Source organism: Dermacentor silvarum, chromosome 4, assembly GCF_013339745.2.
Source record: "Dermacentor silvarum isolate Dsil-2018 chromosome 4, BIME_Dsil_1.4, whole genome shotgun sequence".
Taxonomy (NCBI): domain Eukaryota; kingdom Metazoa; phylum Arthropoda; class Arachnida; order Ixodida; family Ixodidae; genus Dermacentor; species Dermacentor silvarum.
Genome location: NC_051157.2, coordinates 165,673,729 through 165,694,087, shown reverse-complemented (window position 1 = coordinate 165,694,087; position 20,359 = coordinate 165,673,729). Strand labels below are relative to the sequence as shown.

The window sequence follows — 20,359 nt, the reverse complement described above, 5'->3', positions numbered from 1 at the left end:
CTTGTATTTCAGCTCACATTACTTAACGCGAATACCGCGATAAATTTTCTCTGCCAAGCGCATGGAAAATGCATCTATCCGATACGTCTATGCAGAACTACGATGAACACAAGTGCACAAGCACCTCAGTAGCACTGAATCAAATAATAAGTTCCCTTGCTTAATAATACGTAATGGACGTTTACTAAAATGGTACAAGCAAAACTTATCAATTAAATTGGAGTTTTGCGTTTAAAGAGAGTTTTAAGGACTCCTATTTTCCGCTTTTTTTTCCCTCGGTCGTCCCGTAAAACGCTCCTTGCCTGTAATCACACTAGTGGGAGAAGCATTAGGCGTACGTATATATTTCGGCATGTATGTTCATCTTGCTTTGAAGTTTATTCCTACTGTACAAAACCGAATAGCTTCCACTGTGAGGGGACCGTCTCATCACCTCGCTCGGTCGTGCTACACACAGCGAAACACTCGACTAATAGGCCGACTTGTGTTCCGGATTGCTGCTATGCCACGCAGGCTTGTACGATGTTGCAGAAAAATGTGGCCAATTACACTCACTTCACTCAAACAAGCAATTTACTGAATTTACCAATTACTGCCCAAGAAAAGCAACTGATGAATTAATAAAGTGTAGTTGATTACTTGTGCGAAGCTTTCCTGGCAACCGCTATGAACAATCCACAAAATGTGTAAATACAAAGAGATGGCCGCCCTCTTTTATGCGTCCTTTTCACGAGCCCTTCGCACGATCCTTATTTTCTCAAAGAACTGAGGTTCAGTTTTGTTTTTGCGCCATTTTTGCGTCATGATGCTGAGAAGTGGTGAGCGACGCTCGGTCGGCACACCTACTCATCTAGCCACCAAATCCTCATGGTTGATACTTCATTTCTTTTTAAGCCAACTGATTGTCAGACCAGCATGCACCAAGTACAGCGGTTAGTATTGGGGCATTGGGGTATTTAAGGCAATGATGATGCGAGATTTTTACTTATGTTTGAAATTGCCATTATATGTAATATACAAAAATATATAACGGAAGAAATAACTGGAAACCACATGCTATGAATACACTCCCATATTCAGTTGGGTTGTATTTCCCGCCAACATGCTATCAAGTTAAGCCAAAGCGTGAACCAAAATTATTCAATGTTGGGACTCAAATTCAAATTCTTTTCTCGATAAATAGGCACATTACTTTGATTAAAATTTCAGTGATGAAAGTTGCTATGCTTCTCAGTTATATCCCCCTTTTCACTTATTTTTTCATGGGCCACCGTAGTGTGTTACCAACGTCTAAACAAAGGCAAAATAGCGTTGATGCCAAATTCAGGCTTTTATTTTAGAACCTGTGGGCAGAACATATGCAAAAATGAATCTTTAGAGGATCGTACGTTCTAGGAGAAGTTCTATAAAAGTAATTTCAGTTTTTCTGTCCTGACCGATCTTTGTGGAAAATTTCCCAGAAACGCTATAATTTGCGCATTTTCACCTCGGTGCTAAAGAATAAAAAACATAGTTATCTTATAAAACTGTTTTAAAATGGAAGAAGAATGTTCAAATAATAAAAAAAAATTCTCAAGGAATGGGCCACACGGTAGATTTTCGGCGACTTTGTTTATTGCACCTGTTTTCCCACCATTTCGTGAAATTCAGATGGCGTTCACGTTAAATTTTTTTCCGCTCAAAATATTTTGGGAGAATACTGTGTCAGCAATGCTAATATACGTGTATTCGTTTTGTGCACAGATTGTGCTATTGTGTGCGGAGATGTTCACCCGTTGTCCTATTGTCTGCGCAGATGCGTGGATAGTTACATTGTGTAGGTTGGCTTTCATGCAGTACGTTTTCGGGCTCATGGACGAATCAGTGAGACATAGAAAGCTTTGCTTTAATACAGTTCGTCTGGGTAGCGTGGCGTTGCAGTCCCAATTGTTCTTATCAGTACAACTGCGAAAGTAAACTGTAGTGTTCTACGATACGTATGTCGTGCGCCGTTTCTCTTTTTTAAACGCAGATGCGCAGCCGTTGTTCTATTGTGTGCGCAGATGCGCACATAGTCCCATTGTGTAAGTTGGCTTTCATGCAGTGCGTTTTAGGCGCTCACGCACGAATCAGTGAGACATAGAAAGCTTCGCTTTAAAACCTTTGATATCAAATGTGTTTAAAGACCACAACTTTAACTTTTCAGAAAGCCTATTTCTTTATCCTTGAGCGCCATAGGAGGAACACTGACGCACGTGGCTGAGTGTACGAAAATCTGCCCAGCTTTTCACTAGCTAAGAACTACCGCACTACTAAACAACGGAGTGCACGAGCATTCGTTACAGTGCACGGACAAGCGCGGTCAACCCGCTACGACCTTCAAAGACGCTGAGTGCTCCCTGAGTCTGCCGTTTAGACGCCGGCCCATCTGGCCGATGTAAACTTTCCCGCAGCTCTGCGGTATTCTGTACATGAGTTTTATGGAGCTCACGGCTCACATTTAATATTATGAGAAGTTCATAATTCGACATTTATATACACGCAAATGATTCCGCGTGTGGGAAGAAAGACATTTGCGTCTCTACAAAAAGTAAAAAAGCAGCATTAAAAGATCACATGAACCGAACAATGAGTTTCCGCGATTATTTAAGTCGTGCAAATAATTTACGTTCTGACTAGTGACCTGCACAACTTCCAAGCGTAAGAAGTATAAACTGCTCCACCTTTTTTAGATCAGGTTCGAAGTTTCAAGGCTAAAAGAAGTGCGGCAGCTGCGCTCGACGTAAGTAAGCAAAATGGTTAATAATCTATAATACCATGTCCTAAACGCTTGCTTAACCATCGATCACATAGAGAGAGAGAGTTACTACGAAATGTAGTTTGAGAACTCACTTCAATGACTCTTCTAGGGTACCTTTCTCTAAGCGTTCTTCCTATACTGAAAAAAAGTACATGCAAGCAACAATTAGACAGGCATTTCACGGATATATTAGCTTAGTACCCTCTACGCTACAGTACAATTTATTAAGCAAATTTAGGAACACTATGGGTATATTCCGCGTGCAGCAGACCTCCAAGAACCTATCCCATCTTAGTACAACATGCCAGAGAGGAGTGTGTGATGTTCTCAATTCGCAAAATATTGTGTCATAGAAGAGGAACCACATCCACGGTTACAAACCGAGTTCTCATTATGAGGCACGCCGTAATGGAGGGCTCCGGCAAATTTTCAGCCTACCTGCGAGAGAAAGAAAACTTTTCGTCTCCAGGAGCTACTGTAATTTTGAGTTTCCGCGTACAGAATTATGTTTTCTCGTATGTTCAAATTACAATCCCATGCTATGTCAGCAGGTTGTGTGTATGATGTCTGCAGGTTGTGTGTAAGTCGTTCTTTACAAATTTTGTGACGCGCTTTACTTTGAGAAATTGAATTAGTTGAATAACGCACTTGCGACAGGCGGAGGGCCTACTAGAATGAGGATATATGCGGCACTCTGGCAGATCTTCGTGCGCGCGTGACGAAAGTGTGCACACTAATGTATCTGTCCTTGATGAGTGGGTGCTCTGTCCGTTACATCGGGGCGCATCATAGATGCATTAATATTATTAATCGAAATAGCCAGACACTGCCCGTTACGAAAGGAATACAACACGTCTGCCCACCGATCGCTCTGGCACTGGCTATTCGGAGCTGCCGGGGTGAAGATATTTATTTGCGTATAATAAACATTTTTAACGTGACCGTAAAACTTTGTCGAGCTATTTTGGCACGCATAGGCACCGTGCATTGCAGTTTGCGCGCAATCTATGCGCCACTACAAGCGAAGCTTTGGGACGGCCAGTGTCAAAACTAGCAAAACTGGAGAGACGCTGTATACATTCGCCCTGATACTTTCGATCGCTTATCACGAAAGAAGACTGCCCGAGTTGTGAAAATATCAAAGTGCGCATGCTCTGCGTATGATAGCACGCGTTCGCAATCGATATGAGCAGCGGGAACAATTGTGAGCTTGATATCGTCAAAGCGCAGGGCATACCTCTCAAACGAGCCGCGATAAGGCAGCCGTTGTCGTTCAGAATCGCGTATCATTAACTGTGCTAAAACGAAAGCTGTTCTTTTTCGGGCCAAATCTACATCATGCAAAATGCTTAATTCTCTAAGTATAAATAATCTTATAATAGAAATTTCGTCGTCTGCAAAGACACTGGGAGTTGTGTTTCACGAGCATATGTCTTGGGAACACCACACAAACTACATAAGAAATAAATTGAGTAAAACCGTAGGTATCCTGCGAAAATGTCAGCGCATACTGCCAGTGCTACAAAAGCTTATGTTATATAACGCTATTTTCTCTCCTCATCTGCGTTACTGCCATCTCGTTTGGGCTACTGGTACCAAGAACTCATGGCACAGCTTAATCACATTGCAAAAAAATGCCTTGCGTTGCATTGCAGGTTTGTCGTACACTGCGCACACGTCCGAATTATTTGCTAAGTTCAATGGTTGAAAGTTATAACCCTATACGAATATCACCTCTTGACAGCTTTTAGGTCCGAATTAATTCAGAAAGGCAGCCACATTCACATCTTTAGCAAATTTAACTCTTAATCCCTCCTCATGCTTAACCAGACACACCAACCATTGGTATATCCCCCGGCCGCGAACAAATTATGGACTGCAACTATTACAGTATTGTCTTCCGAGCACACTAAGTAAGTTTAATCTAACAGATGAAGGTTTACGCACGTTATCAAAAAAGGCTATTTTAATTATGATATCCTGAATTCTTTGTGCTTTTAACATGAAAATTGTTTTGAATTAGTCTGTATGAGCTTGAAGAAAAGAATAAAAAACATTGCTTGAAATTGTTCTCTGTGAGCTTGTTTCCGTTGCTGTCGTTGTAAACAGGGGGTGGCAGGGCTAGTCAAGCTGCTAAAAAGCAGCTTTTTTCCCCGCTATCCTCACCATTTATGTACATTTTTGTCTGTATTGATGTGCCATAATGGTGAAAATAAAGCAAATATCAAATATTTTCATCGCCTCTCTAGCGGCCGGCGTCGGCAATACTGGGGCGAAACATGAAATGCCGTATCGCCATCAGAACAGTGAACGGTGCCCATACGACATCGCTTTGCCAAGTTTTCTTCGCTGACGATCCGTTTTAGCGGCATTTTTCACATTCCGTTGCACGCCGCCACGATTTTGACCAGTTACCGCAAGCTAAACAGGGGAATCGGGCCAATCGTAGACGGCGAAACCACCCTCCTCATCCGGTCATATACTTTCACTGCGCTAGCTCGGCCCCACCAAAATCACCTCCACTTATGCGTGCTCCTCGCCTCTTGTCAGCCAATTTGGAAAATCTGTCAAAGTAGGCAATGCTATTCACTTTGAAAGCAAACAGAAGTGAACGAGGGGAGCGTTTGATTGGGCTGGTTCAAGCAACGCTGCTAGTCACTGCCAGATGCTTGTGTAGGCGGTTGCGTAAGTATGATGTCAAGAGATTGGAATAAAAACATCTTGGAATAATTTTATGCTATACGGCCCCTGACATGCGTCCTACTTGTCATGCCCTTCGTCGAATTTGGGCGGCCAGGAATTCGTCATCATGGCTGTTGCCTCGCCGCAGTGTTAATCGTCTCGTCGCTACTGAAGTAACTGTCGCCCCCGATAGTAGGAATGAACAAAATGTTGATTCAATTCGCCGTTTAAGTAGCCTCCTCGGGATGACGTCAATTTACCTACGCAGCCACGCAGGCGCTTGCAGTGTTCAAGGCCGATGCAGGTCAAATCTGGTTGTATTGGGGATTTCAGAGACGCCTAATCAATCAGAAGCTGTATTGCGCAATAAGTTTTTCAGAATAAAAGGAGAGTTAGTTGGTTCGTCAGTAGCACGGATCTACAGGTTGGGCAAATCAAGCTCGCAACGATCAACTATACTTTACTTCCAGGATTTTCTCGAGAAATAAGCAGTATTGCGCAATGCCAGTACACTGAAAAGAACGCGCACATACGTGGAAAATGACTACAGCGCAGAAACACTTCGGAAGCACAAACTTCTCCGGGAAGATGCTAAACAAGAAATGGAAAGCGGGAAACGTGTAAATTTGATACACGAGAAGCTGCTCATAGATGATCAGTTTTAAACCTGGGAGGACGCCTCAAACTCCAGGAAGTTGACGCCAGTGGCGTGTATGTCGGCACGTGAAAGTTAGGTAATAAAGTACCACGATCTCCGTTTGCTAGCGCTAAACGCTATTAGGAGAACGCAGATAAGCTAGAGCATCTCTTACTTTTGCACGATCCACATATCTCAATTGTCCCCTGAACGTGCTTACATGACGCTATTCGTGACGATGATGTTATTCCACTTGGTTATAAAAAGTACAGACGTGATAGGGGTTCTATAGGCCGCGGTGGGGCTGTTATCACTAAGCACAGCGTTGACGTGTCTCTTGTAGAACAAATTGATTCACGTGAAAGTTTACTTTTGAATGTATCGTCACATGGTATCATGGTATGGAGTTTTTTATTTGTGCTGTGCATGTGCTCCTGATGCATCGGATTCCTTTGTGAAAAAACTTTATGATTATCTTGTAAAAAACACGCTGAAAAAGCTTAACTTTAACCAGGCGACTTCAATTTACCGAACTTCAACTGGAACTCTCTTGTGCACGGCGTGTCATCTTCTCGTAATATAATATTAGATTTCATGTTCACCCACAATCTCGAACAGCTTGTAAAAGCCCAACTGTGGATAGTACGACTTTAGGCCTTCGTTATAGATAAATAAGGTTTACAGAGGCAACTGTTACAGTGGAATTCGGAATATCACATCATAAATTGATATCGTCTTCCTGCACTGCTACTTGCTTCGGTAAAAACAAGCCTTTCAAGCATACCCTGGTCAGGAACTTTAGACGGGAATATGATATCGCAATCATTGATTACTTAGATAACCACCTTAACACTAACTTAGAAAGCGTTGCAAGTCCTGACAGCGGTTTTGTACGGTAATTATTCACTGTATTGAAAGATTTGTTTAAAAAAATGCAAAAGGATCGTGCGCACCCGTGGATTAATCGTGAGATAATCCACACAAAGCGTAGGATTAAAAAGCTCAGAAAAAAACACACAACTCACTCTCCCGTGTTTTCTGAGCTTGAAGAGAACATTTCAGTGAAATTGTAAACAGTCAGGAGGAACTTTTTAGCGCTCATCTTACTGAATTTATTAAATCTGACCAGGATAAATTCTGGCGTCACTTAAGAGAAAGAAAGGAAGGGATAGATTCGGGCAACCGTCCGAGGCTCATAGGGACCAGGGAAGGATTCCGGCGGCTGACGGTCCACCCTGGTGGCCATGCCTGTGAACCCGCCTGAGAGCCTGCCACCTGCAACCGAACAGCGCTGCAGCTCGCCTGGCCGCCAGCAGTGCTGATGGCCGTGTACGTTGGGCGGAGCCAGTGGAGCTGTCCGCCAACGGACCTGTCACGCTTCACGAGCTAAGAGCTTCTTCTCCCCGGATGCCGGGGCGCGGCAGCTCCACCAGGCCACACGGCCGCAGCCTTTCGGCATACCGTGAGGACACCGCCGTGGTAATGCGCTTGGGTTAGTCACCTGGTGGGTGACAGCGGACACTTCAAGACAACCAACTTGACCGCGTAGACGCAGACGATTAGAATCGCACTGCGAAGCCTACTCTTGACTTGTTTCACTGCTCTATGTATTCTTGTATTTTATATGTTTGCAACTGCCGCACGCGCCCTGACATTCAAGTGATAAAGACAATGTCAGTTTTCCATGTCTTTCTCACTGTGTGCTCAGCCCTGGGCCCACGAACCTCTGCCACACATCTAGATGGCGGCGAGTGTGAAAAAGAAGGCTTGGCAGATGGCTACAACCCTGCAACGCGAACTTTTTTGTTATAGCGTTGATGTCTGATGGCACCTTTATTGGTGATTAGTTCCGGTACAGTCACAAAATTCCACGTCATCGATCAACGTTGAACTGTCAACGATAAGTCACCTTTAATGGTTATTTAATTAATGGTGATGGTACCTTTAATGGTGATTAGTTCCGGTAGCCACAAAATTCCACGTCATCGATCAACGTTGAACTGTCAACCATAAGTCACCTTTAATGGTTATTTAATTAATGGTGATGGTACCTTTAATGGTGATTAGTTCCGGTAGTCACAAAATTCCACGTCATCTATCAACGTTGAACTGTCAATAAGAAGTCACCTTTAATGGTTATATAGTTAATAGTGATGGTACCTTTAATGGTGATTAGGTCCGGTACAGTCAGAAAATACCATGTCATCTATCAGCGTTGAACTATCAATGAGATGTCCTAGCCCTAGCTTGCGGATGAGTACTTTGTGGATGATAGTATTGAGACGTGTGATGCCTGAGATAGACACATTATTTAAGATAGGTGATATCTGATCCGAGATGGAATCGTAGCATCGCAGTGGCAGAGCATATTGAGGGCATAAATTCATGGAAGCCAGAACACCGGGCAAGTATGATGATTCATCGCGCTAAACGAATTCACTTGCGGGATGAGTTTGAACCCACTCGCGCACACGCCAGGGGAAGACGGTCTTCTGTAAATAATTGTAGAGGTGCTATTCAGCACGGAGTTGGGAACATTGTTTCACTTATTATTTTCATATAGATTGTATGCGCGATTCCACCTGAGCGCTCGCCACCTAGCGGACGCGCCGACAACTAGCATATTCATGTTCAGCCACGAAGCGGAACACGGTCAACCTTGCGGTGTGTGTCTCGTAGTTGCCTCGTAGATCTGAAATCGCCGTCACGCCGCTGGTCGCAAGCCTTAAAAAGAGGAAACAGGTGTAGAAAGACTCTTGCTGTGTACCATTATGTCGCATCGTCGAGGTGGAAAGAGCAATGTATAATTTCATCGCTTCCCGAAAGAAACAGACGACGCGCATTGGAGAGCGACATGCAGAAGAAACTTGCGCATTGGGAAAACGTGGACGTTATGCTGGTTTGCTCGAAGCACTTCACTCGAGCGACATCTTTCTCCCTGATGGGTAGACCATTGCTTTCTTTTTGTATATGCTAGGACTCATGCGGGCTTTTCAAATCCCGGAGTGTAATTTCGATTAGGCAGGTGCTTTAATAAATTATAGCGATGTACGCTTAAGCCTAATTTGATTCTTTTAGTTTAGTCTTCTGCCCAAGCCTTACTGCTAGCAGTGCATCATGCAGCAAGAGTATTCTTGCTAGTGTATTTTTGTTCGCAGGCTAGCTCGGAAGTAGATCGTGGCACGCGTTATGCCGCAAGACGACACATCGTTTGGATAACATACTTTAGTTCTATGGTGTAAGCAGATGATCCTGTTTTCTCATTTAGTGTGGTTATTTGGCAGTTTATTTACTAACAAGGAATTTATAAGCAACGGAGAATAGCGCTCGTTCTAGCTTTTGAGCATTCCACCTGCCCATCGCGCCACTGCACACTCAAATAATGTACACCCTTGATGGTGAGAATTGCGAATCATAACACCCTTGAAGTGTGTTTTCATTCAAGAAACATTCCATCATCATGTCGTTTTTTGAAGCATAGGGTAGTTCTAAATGTCACAGCACCATAAGGGCGTACTGACTAAGAAAATAGGGCGAGGGTGTAAGGGTGTTTTCACTTATTTTTACTACATTCATAAACAAACAGTTGTACGAAGACAAAGCGTGTCCCACGGCACCACAAATCAGTGGCGCATCCAGGACGGGGCCCTCCCCCATCCCCACCCCTTCCCTCCGAAACATGTCGGGTCTTCAAAGCTGACAAAACTCGTGTCGAGAGTCCCCCTCTGTTTTGAGGAGCCCCCACAATTTTAAGAATGTGTTGCTAAAAACATGTTGCTTAAGCACAACTGTCTATTATGGCACAGTAAGCAAGGCGGCACACAGCTCTGAAATGTCATCATGTACAATTAATTAAATTCCGTGGAATCCAAAAGCGCGCATATATTTTTCTAGTATTGAATTCTTAACCAAAAGAAACGTGTTCAAAATGCTTTCAGCAAGGAACAACTTGTGCAGCTCTTACTTTTGGGACGCCAGGCATTTAGAAAAAAATGATTAGGCCAGGTGACAGCATGCATGCGGTTGGGCACGCTGCGATTGATCCAAAGCAATGCTGCCGTCTAACTTTCTGTCAAAACACAACAGAAGAAGTAGAAAAGGGCGTGACGAAGCATTCAATATATTCGCTGACGTGGCCAAAAGATTCCCCGAGTGTGGACGTCCTGACCCCACCCGACATTCTTTAGTCGAGGCAATGACCTCAACCTTTTCTTCTCTCCCATTTACAAACAAGGTAACTTCGTTGGCAAACTTGAACCTTCTGAATAGTAAGTTGTTGGGCTAGTTGGTTTGGCATGATTGACATGAGCCTTCTCACCGACCACAATTCTTTGTTTAAACGGCACCTAGAGAAAGCGCCGTGTAAAGCGCTCATGTCTTCGCGTCCCCGTCAACTTACGAAGGTGGCTTTACAAAAAGCAACTATTAAGTTAATTAGTCGTTGTAAGAAACGAAAGTTCTGTTCGCTTACACACAATTGACCACAGGCCAGTACGGAGTGAGAAAAAAGAATGTGAGAAGGTATAGAGAACCAGCGTACAATATGAAATGCATACACTATTTACAATACTGACTAGTAGCGCAATTTACTCAAATATGTCCCCTCTCAAGTTGCAGACAATATAAATGTATGCATGAATAGGACATTGAGCCAATCATCGTATATATAGAATGAGATTCCAGAAATTTGCGGGGAACTTGCAGGCCCAATCTTTGTTCACGGGGCCAGTGTTGAGGCATTGTTAAAGTGTGCACGCAATCTCCCGCCTGCCAAGTACGTTCGCGATGTCTGGCACACGCAGACCTGCGCGAGACTCGCGCCACTTCCCTGGCGAGACGGGTATGACAGGCGCGCATACTGAGTACGGGAAATTATAACTTTATAGAATGAAATTGAACTCTGTCGAAACACCAGAGCTCGGGAGGACACGGATGACGGGTGACAGTGTGAACAATGACGTTCCGCAGATTCTTTTTTTTTACTGGGAGCAATGCATTGCCTGTCGCTAGGGAGGACCTTTCAGAAGAAACCTACGTGTCTTGGTAGACCACACGTATGAGGTATACGTAGTTTGTGGACGAGAGTTTTTCGTTGGAGGTCACAATGGTCGTCATTCTTAGAGTTATCCATATCCAGGGAGGAAGAGGGAGCACAAATTTTTTTCGCGAATCACGCTATTTCAGTCATCAGAGTTCCCACACTTTGCCAAAAAGGAATTAATCTATTGTAATCCAGTAGGCCTTTACCCCAGCCGAATCCTCGCACAGCAGGCGGGTTTGGTCATGGTAGAGGCGAAGCTACAGACACTGGTCTACCGCATGCACAAAATATTTCGCTTGTGAAGACGCCTTCCTTATTACCCCTCATATTGGTATTCTCAGGAACTGGAGTAAGAGGAGGACCGACATAAGATCATAACAACGACAACTCACGGTGCTGTCCACCTTGGGAGATTGTTATTATATTTGTTCTTTCGTTTTAGCGATCATCGGCTCCGCTAGCTGATCTGGTCAAAAAAGAAAGAAAACAAAGGAAAATAAAAAAAGGGGGTAAGAGGGAGGGGACTGGATGTGTTCCTGCTTCAAACTTATGACACCACACAAAGAAAGAAAGGCTTTTCGCACTTGAAAACCTAAGGTTGTCGTGTATATACGAAATTTCTCGGTTTCGTCCATGGTTCCCTACGTTTGAAAAGCTGACATGCATGTAATTCTATCTTTTCAGTTCGTCCAATGTATTTAGAGTTTTCGTGAGCTCACCAGTTCACAAACATGCGCATTGTGAACTCCTTGAAAATGCCAATTAAAGCTTTTTTTTTTCTCGGTGGATAAAAGAAAAGACAGACTCGTAAGCATCTCAGAATCTCATACAATCAGCAAGGGCCGCTCTGCTTACACATAAACGTCCAAGCTAAAAAAAGAAAGACGCACTCACGTACGCAAATTCGACCCCCCCCCCCCCTCCTTTCCTGCCATTTAATTTCACATCAGCTACTGTTTGCCGCAAGCACAGAAAATAGCTTAGAGGTAGCGTAGAATTAGTAGCTTAGCATGAAATAGACACGTAGTGTAAAAGAAGATTTGTTTTATGCTTTCAAAGCGAAACCGAAATCGCAATAACTATCACCGACAGGTGTCGCCACTGTCGCTGCATAGTCTCGTGGCGGGCCGCCAGGTGCCATGTGCATGTGCATGTGTGTGTTCTCCGTGACGGTCCCAAAGTTGTAATAAGATTGTTTTTGTCTCCGTTTAATTGCAGCATCTCGTTGTTTTATGTACGTTTGCGCTCATCGACGCAATGTGAGCGTCCAGGCTGAAGGCGACGCGACATGCGTGTGAAAGAAAGGCTGTAGTGGCCTACGACATCGGCGTGGTCGGTGTCTCTTTGTGACCGTGCGTCTAACTATGCCTACGAAGGCCGTGGTTCGTGGCAAAGGAGAAAGCCGCTTCCAGTTGGCCTGAACAGTGATGAAGTGCACGTGTTTTTCGGCGTAATCCATCCTCGACATCGTTTTCCACTACGTGAAGAACAGGCGTGCACTGAGTGCACATCGTGACGCGCTTCGCCTTCACACTGAGGGACATTCGCAATGCGCATCGACTGCTCATATAAAAGGTGCGTAGTACATTCGTTCAACGTCGCGTGTTTGTGGGGCGTCATTGGGGCAGTAATTCGCGTAATTTCTTTAAAAGATTTCGCAAGGTGTTTTGGATTAAGTGAATTATGTGTAGTACTTCCGACGGAGCCCACGGGTGCTGAATGTGAAAAAGAAAAATAAATGGAAATTTTCGTTGTTCACGTCTTCTTCTTCATTCTGGGGTTTTACGTGCCAAAACTAGTGCTGATTATTAGGCACGCCGTAGTGGAGGGCTCCGAATTAATTTTGACCACCTGGGGTTCTTTAACGTGCACTACAACGCAATCACACGGGCGTTTTTGCATTTCGCCTCCATCAAAATGCGGGCGCCGCGGCCGGGATTCGATCCCGCAATCTTGTGCTCAGCAGCGCAACGCCTTAGCTGACTGAGCCACCCCGGCGGGTATTTTCGTTGTTCACGTGTCCTCAACTAATTTTTGACAGCACGCAGAGTTGTTGAGCATTAAGTTCTGCTACGCGCCAGTATTCGGCGCAGGCAGGTAAATAATACTTTGGTTTGGCTAGTTGATTCATTCTGTAACTAAAGATAGGCGCAGACTTAGTTTTATACTGGTGTCACACGGCCACTTCCGATTGCGATCGAGCCCGATCTGGATCAAAATTTTCTACCGCGATTGGCCCTCTTCCGCAGATTGAGCAAGGAAGCCAATCGCGACCAGAAATTTGATGCCGGTCGGGATCGCGATCAAAATTCTGCCGTGTGACACCCGCATTAAATGGCTCGTGTGTATACTCGTTTACTATACCCGTGTGCATTCGCACTCTTAATTGTTTTTTAGGTCGGAGGTCAGGTGGTACGTAATGGCGCAGGTAGGTTGCAGCGCTTGTGCTTTTATCGCAATAACTAATACAGAACAAAAGAAACCACCACCATCCCGATTGTGTACTTATGCTTCGTTTTCAGTTCTGCTCATTCGCTCTTGAAGCTGTCGTGCTGTTGCGGATGAACGCGCGATTACAAGATTTCTTCATAAATTTATCTTTATATAAGTACTCAGAGCCTAATCAAATGGTTTTCTTGTCCCTGATTTCGTGTCTTGGTTTCACGCAGGTATTCTTATTACTACTACCATTTGTGTTTTCTTGTATGACCCACTCCTGCCTAAGGCATCGTGTCAGAGGTCGGCAGTATTTCTGAAATAAATTTTAGCGAAAGTGTTATGGCCACCGTATGCGTTTTATGACCTTATTATTATGTCTGGTGATATAAATCTTACGGTTACTGTAAATATTCCTGGCCTTTATACATTTATATCAAAGTAGCAAATGCTTAATTATATTTGTAGTTTTTAAAGGCTATTTTATTTCATGGTCAATCTCAGGTGGCATTAACGGAGAGTTTATTTCCTAAACCCATGCAGTTACAATCAGCGGGAAGCAATTGCATGGGAACCGACTGACCTCCTTGGATCTAGGCATTGCTGAAAAGATACTGAAGACATCTGAGCTGACAGGTATACTTTTTTCAGCATAATCGCAGCCTATATTTTGTTTTCCACTGGACGACAAAGCGTACCAATGCAACAAATTTCATTAAAATCAACCCAGTGGTTATTTCAGAATAACATTTCTGCGTTTTACATGTATCTGAAAAGGCGGCATCGGAGTCGGACCGGAGCTAAAGGTTCCGCTTAAAGATGTGTATGATGCTCTGAGTCTTTTGGTGCATGTGCCTTGAGCGATGTTGCTGCTGTTCCTCATTTGTTTCTCAGTAAACTTTATTTGGTGGGTCTGACTTTGTATAAGAAAATGAGTTCTGAAGAAACCATAATACCCGAGAGACAGAGTTGTCCTGCGGTTCAAGGCCAAGTTTTCTTTTATGAATAAGTTTTTTTCAGGCTGTACTAGTTCTTTAAATCAAATGCAATGAATTAGTGCCGTTGCTAACTTTTTACAAAGCAAATTAGGCATCCTAAGTGTTTAATGAAATAGTGAAAATGCTTGTGGTTGATTACATGCTTTGATGCCACCATAACCTCATAAAATATCTTCATGCATGCAAAAAGTGCCTGTTGCGCAAGTCGTGTGCTGGCCTGAGGTGGAGAACAAACCTCGCAAAAAGTAGAGCACATGCTCTAACTGGTTCTAAGCAAGACTCGCATAATTTATTTGCTTGGTAATTATCCCAGTATAGTCTGATATTTGCCTTCAGGAACATTAATCATCTCAGCTGCTAAAGATGCACTGGACACTGTGAGCAGTAAAATAATCTCTAATTGTGCAGTACCATTTTATTGAAGTCATGCGACATTGTGTTGCGCGAGTAGCACCAAATTGGCAGGGACGCTAGCTGTTATACAAAAGACTGATTTCAAGAAAATTGTGCACTCCTAAATTTGGGAGGTAAATGCACTATGCTTATAAGCAACAAAATATTTCCAGAATGACCAGGCTAGCTACGCCGGCCATTGGCTGATAAATTAAGGCTCACTGAAACATGTCTTTTAAGTTCAGTGTCTCTCTATAGAATGCCATTACTTTGCTAAACAGCCAGCAGCCTAATTATCACATTTCAGAATGTGGTAACAACACTGAGAAGTGCACCAGCAGTTTTCTGCATTGCGCAGATCGGACATGTTGGCCAATAGCAAATTTGATCTAAACATAACTCAAAATTGGATAATCAGCAAGACCAACTGAAAGCACGTAGTGGCAAACTTAACTGAGCTTCATACATCAAAGGTTATAACTTTCTTTGGTTAAAATAGCTAAACTTCTGTTAAGCATTATATATTTATTTTGTTAGAGCTGAAAGCATCTAAATGATCAGATGCTAGACAGTTCTTGTTTGTAAGGCCCGTAGTGAAAACCTCAGTAATAAAATTGCTAGTTGGGTTACGTGCTTGCTTAGTGGATATGTCTATAAGATGATGTCAGAAGGTGCAGGCAGGGCTGCTTTGAAGTAGAGATGCCAAATAGTTATGACAAAGGGGTTGTTACCAGCCACTTTGTTAGTCAGAAATTAAGAACTAAATGCAAGTCAGCTTAATGATGCTTTGCATAAAGAGAACAGAGAAAAAGACAAAACAAAGTAATGACAACTTGATTTGGGCGAATTGGTTCATCTTGAGTAATTTTATTGAACGAACAACCATCTTTATAACATAGCAAAAAAAAAAGTTGAAAGCCATGCGTACTTCATCCAAGTAGAGGTGCTTAACTAAAAAATTGATCTCAAGTTTTGTTAGACTGAGTGATGCTGCACTTACACCTGCTTTGATGTAGTAAGCTTCTACTAGTTCTCTCTTTTTTTCTCTCATTGCATGCTTCAGAAACGGAGTGTCACCGAACAATGGGATACATGTGCATTTATCGCAATGCGAAGCTAAATTGGCTGCCGTACCTGTTTTTACACTGTTTTTATGCTGCCTAGCTAGCTCTATCATTAAAACATTGCCTGGTTTGTCCTACGTACACTCGTCCGCATTTTAACAGTAACTTGTAAACAACGTCAGAGGTGCACTTGAATTTTTATCGTGATTGGTGGTGCATTGCTGGCATTTCAAATTTTTCATAGCATTGCATAGCTTCAAGAGTTTGCAGGGAGTATAAAACATTCGGTTGATTTGGTGCCTGTTGGCCACTTTCTTAAGATTATGGGATAACTTGTGAACATATGGTATTACGTGAAAAGGCATCTTTTGTTTTTCCTGCTTTTCAATTTTTCCTTCCTGAGTGCTTTATTTTTTTTTTGCAGGAGTGTTTCACACACAGCTGCGATGATGAAAGATGGGTAGCCGGCTGTTTTAAGGTGTTCTATCTGTTGTAAGACACTATTTTTCATCTGGTGCTCACAGGACTTGTTCATTGCGGTTTGAATAAATGAGATGGCTATTCCCCTTTTCATGAATTTTGAATGGGCGCTGTCATAGGGAAGCAAGCCTTTCTTTGACCTGGGTCCAGCAAACATGTTGATTTGATGAAAATGAAATATTAATATCCAAGAATGGAATGCTATTATTCGGCATTTCAAAGGCGATCTTCCCCCACCGTGCATACGTTAAAGTAATAGTCTGGTCAGTGGTTTACAAGAACGGAGCCCCAACGAACAATTCCTGTGAGCATCACATGAAAAGCAGCCTCTTGCAGCAGATAGAACACCTTAAAACAGCCGGCTACCCATCGTTCATCATCGCAGCTATGTGTGAAACACTCCTGCAAAAAATGAAGTGCTCAGGAAGAAAAATTGATAAGCAGAAAAAAAGAAGAGACCTTTTCACGTAATACCACATGTTTACAAGTTATCCCATAATCTTTAAAAAGTGGCCTACAGGCACCAAATCAACCAAGTGTTTCCCACTCCCTGCAAACTCTTAAGCTATGCAATGCTATGACAAATTTGAAACGCCAGCAATTCAGCAAAAATTAAAGTGCACCTCTGACGTTGTTTACAAGTAACCGTTAAAATGTGGACGAGCGTACGTAGGACAAACCGGGCAATGTTTTAATGATATAGCTACCTAGGCAGCATAAGAACAATGGAAAAAAACAGGTACGACAGTCAATTATCTGCGCATTGCAATAAACGCACATGTACCCCAATGTTCGGTGACACAAGGTTTCTGAAGCATGCAATAAGAAAAAAATAGAGATATAGTAGAAGCTTACTACATCACCAAAGCAGGAGATAAATTTTTTAGTTAAGCACCTCTACTTGTAGGCAGTTGCAAGCTTTTCAACCTTTTTTTGTTGAATTTTTTGACATGTTTTAAAGGTGGTTGTTTGTTCAATAAAATTTCCAGTTGGCGGTGCAGCACTTGTCCTGTTGTGTTTGTTTTCAATTCTTGTCCTCGTCGTCTTCGTGCTGCTTCAAGTTATACTCAGAGTAATGCTTTCAAGTAACATTTCTGTGTAAAATATTTTAAAGGAACCATGCTTGATAAGCATTTGCAGAGCAACCACCATGACAACCAAATGATCGAGAGCACATTTGTGAAGTGAATATAAAGACCTACGATCACTACGACAGAAACTAACAATAGCAGCAATGACAATCTGAGCCCTACCTTTTCATACAGTTTCTTACGCTTTGTGGACAGTAGTGTCTCGGCTTGTTTTGATTATGTTAGTTTCCTACAAAACTGCTCTTCACATACTCTTTTTTGCAGGGGTGTTAAATGAGACTTGCTTGTTGGAAAAAGTTGTAATGAGCTGACGTGGGTTCTCATTGTCACCTTATTGCGCAAGAAAGCATTGAAGTATTTGTAAGCGATTGATTGCGCTGAAAACGAGCATGTTGATTACTCTACATGCTTAATTGTACTTTTGGTTGATACGTCGGAAAGAAAAACACCGACCAGTGCTATTGCTGTAATATAATCATGTAGCCTGTCTTTTTGTATTTAAGATGGGGCATTATTAAATGCTTTACTGTTTCCATATCACAATTTCTTCGAAGTAAACACTATCTGTGCATCGGTTCTCTCTATCCTTGTCTTCATGGGATCTTGAAATATTAAAGTGAATGGTGCAGAGAAGCCCTACTTGTATGTTGCACGTACTTTTCCTGACATCAAACTGCAACAAATCATTTCGCAGGTAGATGAGACGCAGACGGCTCGACCGATCAATGAAGAAATGGCTTTGTCAATGATGGCTCGTCCTTGGACATTGAAATCAAGCTACACAAAGGCATCACCAGCCTCACCTGTGCCCCGAAACATGGTTTTGGATGCAACTGTTCTTCGACGTGGCATGGCCAGAAGATTCGTCACCACATACAAGGCTTAGTTCAAGATTTAAAATTGTACAGGAGGCTAGAATAAATGACCTTCCGTGCAGTCTATCTTTCTGTATCTGTGGTAAAAGTGGCCTAGGCAAAAGACTCACATGTCATATGTGTATTCTCCGAAAGCTGTTATGCTCTGCATTTGGAAACACATTACCTGTAATATGCGTACCATACATGAAGCAATCCTATGGCGGCCTGCAAATAGAAGAAGTTCAAACAAGACAAGGGGCAGGAGATGGGCAGAGAATAAAGAAGTGGGATATAGAACAAAATGGAGTCTGTGTTGCGCAGCTACTAAGTGCAGTTTTATACATATTTTGGCGCAGTCGGCTTTATACGATCCATGATGTGGGTAACCTTCTTCGTTCAGCCAGACAAAGACAGCCTCGTCTTCACGAAGTACGCGCTCCCTGGAGACCTGCCAGTCGATCTTCCCGTCGACGTGACGACTGGTGAGTTCGTATCTGTCGTTCTGCAGAAGGCATCTATGTCTCTGGACGAACTCTTAGAAAAAGGGTCCGTGAAGTTAAATCTTCAAGTCTCCCTTTTCAACCGCCTTGTGCTATCGCAAGTAGAGAAGTCAGCAGCATCGGAGGCAATTTACCATTCAGATCTATCCGTTGTGCTTCAGGCGATTCAGCTTCAACAAAAGCAAGTTTCCCAGCAAAATGAAATGATTCAGACTCTTGTAACGGCTCTCAGTCTCAAGGAAAGCGTTCCTACAGAGGTTGTGCAACCTGAACCGTTCGATGGTTTGTCAGGAAATCCAGAAGCTTGGATTGCATTCTTTGAATACGCCTGTCAACAAAACGGCTGGGACACAGATGAAAGAAGAGTGCAGCATATGCTCCCTTTTCTAAATGGCATAGCAAGAAAATGGTACGAGCTGCGTATCACAGGAGATCATTGTGGTGCATGAAGCACATGGAAGGAGAGCTTCATCTCGTCCTTTCGCGGCAGCCCGCTTGAGCGATGGGATCAAGTGATATTTTATCGCTACAGGTCTGGAGCTGTGCTTGAGTATTTCTTCGAAAAACGTCGACTACTTCAACTTGGAGAGCCGGAACTTCCACTGAAGTCTGCTATAACGCTGATAATACATGGCCTACCTCGGGAATTGCAACGACAAGTTCAACCTGCAGCACCAAAAACTATGGAGGCTTTGCTGGAGTCACTTCAAGACATCGGCTGCCATTGGACGGAGATGACTACAAAGCCGCATCGGGAAGTTGAAGGGGCAGAAGCATCGAGGAACAGAGAGTTTCCTGAACGCTTACCAAAGCCTTCGCAACAGGGAAGTCACCAAACGTCGTTGCATAGCGCAGAAATGGAATCATTGCCCGAAGAACGCATTTTGCCCAGCCAGAAAAAAAACTAATAAATGAGGGTTATCAGTCTGACCCTATGACAAAAAACCAGACTGTTTGTTCGATTTCTACGAGTCTGTTACACGTCGAGCTTGACGTTAATGGACAACGTATACGAGTACTTTTAGACAGCGGAGCTTCTGTGTACATTCTTAAGAAAAGCAACGCTAACCCACAAGAGGTGTTCCGAGGAAGGTCGGTTCTTGTGCGTGGGTATGATGGAAGCAAGGGAGAGTGTCGTGAGTGGGCACGCCTGAAATTAAAGTACCAATCTAAAGAGGCAGAGGTGGTCGCATTCGTTTTAGATTCTGTGGAGTACGACTTCCTCCTATCTCGTCCGGACATGAGTTGTTGAGACTGAATATTTATTGGGACGATACAGTGTCTGTTGATCAAGAGGCTGACCAAACAGAGTCTGAACAAAAAGAAGACCACCTGCGGATGCTGAAGAAAGACAGTGTAATACCTCAACTCTACCCGAACTGGTCTGCTTGGGAGGATATC

General features: G+C 43.2%; 1 long non-coding RNA gene across 1 annotated transcript; it reads left to right on the top strand.

Annotated features, from left to right (window-relative positions):
* Positions 1-12,303: 12,303 nt before the first annotated feature.
* Positions 12,304-18,564, top strand: LOC125944832 (uncharacterized). The gene is made up of 3 exons (XR_007466538.1): positions 12,304-12,714; positions 14,119-14,211; positions 18,296-18,564. It is a non-coding gene; the product is annotated as an uncharacterized LOC125944832 (long non-coding RNA).
* Positions 18,565-20,359: the final 1,795 nt, after the last annotated feature.